The sequence below is a fragment of the Sinocyclocheilus anshuiensis genome, unplaced genomic scaffold (assembly GCF_001515605.1).
Source record: "Sinocyclocheilus anshuiensis isolate Anshui unplaced genomic scaffold, SAMN03320099.WGS_v1.1 scaffold63, whole genome shotgun sequence".
Lineage (NCBI taxonomy): Eukaryota > Metazoa > Chordata > Actinopteri > Cypriniformes > Cyprinidae > Sinocyclocheilus > Sinocyclocheilus anshuiensis.
The window spans coordinates 3,983,169-3,987,572 of NW_015552625.1; the positions used below are offsets into that span (position 1 = coordinate 3,983,169).

General features: G+C 35.9%; 1 pseudogene; it reads left to right on the forward strand.

The window, feature by feature from the left end:
* The first annotated feature begins 1,511 nt into the window (after positions 1–1,511).
* LOC107666545 (protein FAM204A-like) overlaps positions 1,512–4,404 on the forward strand; it is an 18,154-nt pseudogene continuing 15,261 nt past the window's right edge.

Below are 4,404 nucleotides of genomic sequence, written 5' to 3' on the forward strand. Positions count from 1 at the left end.
GTCTTTTTGCTATGAAATATTTATAAAGTAAACATAAGAATTACTTAGATATTGTTAGTAATATTTCAAGACGAACATTTAATGGACTGAATCAACTAAGGTGTACTTAATTAATATCCATGCATAATTATTTTATTTTTTATTGTTTTATCGCACTAAGTATTTAAATATAATCAAGATATTATTGGGAGATGACAAGTGATATTTTTTTAGTATTATTTTAGATGTCAGGCTTTACTGGGCTGAGGTTTTAAACGGCTAAGAAGGCCAAAAATACTAAAAGAAAGTCAAGGTTAACATGCACTCATGCATTGCTCACTCACTACAGGTTACAGAGCACACATGTAGAGAGAAAGATAGAGAGAGTGTGGAAGGGACAAATGAGAGAGAGAGGGAGAGCAAATGAGAAAGAGCGAGAGAGATAAATTGCTGGGCGCATTCAAAACTAGCGGCAGCCCCGCTGGAGGCATAACAAGCAGAAATTATATTGATGAAAATTTCTGACATTATGACAATACAAATGAGCTTGTTGCCTCAGAATCTGTGCACACTAAATAAATCATTTAAGTAAATAGGTGGTTTTGCAATTAGGCACAAAGCCCACCCCTATTTAGCAACAAAACAGAAAACTGATGTTATTTGATATAAATAAGCAATTTAAGCATCAGTGTTTTTCGTCTGCCAATGCCACAGGCTAAACACGATTAGCATGCTAATCATTTGAATGATAATGTGGTGATGCCCTCAGCTGTCTGAATAAATTGGGAGACATAGCTCATATAAGAGCATTCTTATCACTCTGGAAAACATGAGCAATTGTGTTTTACTTTGCCATTTGTAAAATATATATATCTCATAACTGAACTGGCATACAACTATGTTTGAATAAGTTTACTCATTCCTACATTAAAATGTGCTGCTACTGCATAAAACATATTTTTATTTGTTGTTATTTTTGGTTAAATTACCTTATTGAGGCCAGTAGATGCCATATTTATTTATTTTTCACAAAAGTGCATGTGTGGCATACAGTTGTTTTGGTTGTTAAGTTGTAACCAATTCATCACCAGAGACAACAAACCTTCCAAAGTTTTAGAGGAACAAATGTTTCACATACTTGATATAATGTATAGTCTTCATATTTAATTGATTTCTAAATTATAATTTGGCAAAAGACCATGGTTAAAAAGCACACTTATCCACCCACTATTTGTCTATTTAGATCAGGTTTAAAATATGATAATAATAATTCAGTTTATGTAGTCTTACACTTATTCTTATTCTTGTTATTCAGAGCTGGACAAATTGACGATTTAACAGAAATATTAGCCGGGAATTATTATTCATAACACAGAACGGCAGCCTCCACTATTTTGTAAAGGGGAGGATCACAATTCATAATGAGATCAAAGTGACCAATCAGCGTTTTTGTTACAGCTGTTACTCCTCCGCCGATCCAATAATGAAGCTCTATGTTCAAAATGCGGAAATACGGAAGGCAACGGTAAGCGTCATGCAGTTGTTGGTGTACTCATCTGATATATTATGATATTGTTAAATCACCCGTCGCATTTACGACGAAATATTACGAAATATATTTGCTTTAAACGTTTTGTGGCAGATAATAATGCGGACGTCTGCAAGAGTCTCGTTTTTGACGATTTGCCAGATGTAATATGCACAGTGGACATCTGCCGCCAGGTCTCAGTGAGGCTGACCTGAGCTCTGAGGATGATGATGCTGATGAAGGAGAAACGGCAGAAAACACACAAGGCGAGCAGCTATCACGTCAGTCAGACAGACACAGAGTCACATTCAGCTTGTGTACAGGTTGAATGTAATAACACAAAAACTGGATTGCACAATAATGCATTTGGGGATGATTGTCTTCCTGGAGTTTCCTTGGGTAAGTGGCAAGTACGTGGATCTACTGTAGTTATGCACGTATGCAGTATTGTCAGAGAGTGCAGATCATGCAGTGATCAAATTATTGATTATTTATCTAATTAGGCGGTAGACAGTTAAAATCACTACAGTATAAACAAAGCAAGTTGCATTTGGTTCATTCAGAATTTATTTTAATGTCATTATGCAAGTATCATTGTTTAAAAGCATTGTTTTTGTTATTGTTGCAGAAGTTCAGAGCTCCAGCAAGCAAAAGTTGATCAGAGAACGAAGGAACCACAAACAAAGCGGAAAAGGAAAAGGCGCCACAAGAAAGGTAATTATAACAAGTTTTCTTCTCATTACCTACTAGTGCTTTTCTTCCATGTTATTTCTACTGTTGTTAACCGTATCCTGTTTATTCCTTTCAGTGCAAACATAACAATTCTTTATACAGCTGTGCTGATTTGTGTTTGAACGGAATTTCTCATGCATTCAATCACAACATGGGTGTCTAATAGGATTTACTACAGTAGAACTAATATGATCCACATGCGTCATTGCTTGTGGAGATGAATAACACAATTTAAAAATCTTTCTCATATGCGTAATGCTTGCACATGCCTTTTTTATGTGCAATATATTAACATATTTTGGTTTTTACACCTCAAACAGGTGGGACACAGAATTGTGACACTGAGCAGAAAAGGTATGATAGACAATTATGGTTTGCTCCAAGACAGTTAATGATGATTTCCATAATAGACCATTCCATCAAAACATCACTACATTAGTCAGCAGGTCATGAAAAAGACTATGAGAGATGTTGTGTAAACAACAAGCCTAAATACAAGTTCTTAACACATGTGAATATGTACTGAATACTTCATATTAATAGCATGGCATTAAACTCTTCTCACATTGTAGCCTAAATTGTATATGATGATTTTAAACTGAAATAATATATTTGTTCATTGACTGATGTAAGAAATATTGCATTTTCGCATATCTAAAGTAAATGCAATGTGATCATTAATGCGCAATTGACAGAATTAGCTGCAATATCACGTAGCGTATGATGGGCACAGACTCCAGTTTTTTTATCTTTAGACTTTGATACTATCCAATTGGAGATTATAAAACATTTTTGGGTTTTTGAGCCAATTTTAGAGCACATATTGTTTTCATGATGTTATACATTTCCAAGCAACAAGGCCCATGTTTCTGCGTGAGTTTGTTGTGTTTGGAACCACTTGAAAAGTCTGGTAGTGTGTGATCCATAGTTGTTTAGTGTATGAAGTTCAGTTTTTTTCTAACCCTTTGCGAAATCGGCAGCTGTGTGATGCTTAGTTTTTAAACTCTGTTCAGATCATTCCAGCCTTGAGGCAGAGGTAGGGGATACAAATATAAAATGTCTCATCTTAGTACAAAATTCTTCATATTTAAATCTGCCTATTTCACTGAACACCCATATATTCCCAAATACTGACTGGCTCCATAATCCACCATTTATAGCAAAAAGGGATGTGTGCAGAAATAATTGAATCTCACAAAGTGTACATGCCTATTCCTGGAGTGAATAATAATAATAATAATAAACCGAAAGACTTGTCATCCTGTGTCTTTGCCCAGGGAGCCTGAAGAGAAACGGGAGGAGCACTGGAAGGAGCTCACGCAGTATTTTGGCATCAATGATAGACTCAAGCCGCCTCCTTGTAGCAGACCTCCTTGCATGGTAACAATGATTTCCGCCATCTTCCTCTACCACTCTGTGGGTGTCCTAATTCCACTCAGATGCTGAAAGCATTTTTATCCCACTGCCTCTCTGTTCTGTGCCTACTGTATGTGTAACTCGTAATTGTTTCCTCTATCAAACATGAAAGACCGAGTGAGGAGGCGTCTTTTCTTCTGCATGACACTGAGCATAACAGAATAGATCATATTATATTTAATGATGAGATTACCTTAATCTTGACATGAGGATGTAGCTGCACTGTCTGTTCTGGTTGGTGTTTAATATTTCTTATGAGGTGGATTTCTCCGTTGAAAGCCACAGCACAATGGAGTCGAGAGCTCTCTGTAATGCTGTAATTCAGTGATAGGGAGGGGAACGTTTGCAAATCAAATACACTGGACAGCTTCTGTAACAAATATGACATTAAGATTTTTCCCACTCAGATGCTGAAAGGGCATCACATGTTGTAGAACAGCATAAACAATATAATAAACATTTGTCCTCTGTAAATGGAACTGTTTTTCGTATTATCCACTATTGAACCCTGCACATTGAAATTGTGATTCAGTATCAGCTTCCAGGAGTTTCACAGTTTGTTAAAAAATGTTGCAGTAGCATTGTTTTTTTTTTAGTCATTGGCACTTCCGTATGGATATATTACAGACATAACTTTGTTAATGAGTGATTGCTCTGTTAGAGAAACTTTTGACTACTTGAAATCTTGAAAAACTTTTCCAATCTGATGATAGCTTTGATTAATGTGATAATTCTGGATATTGACATGT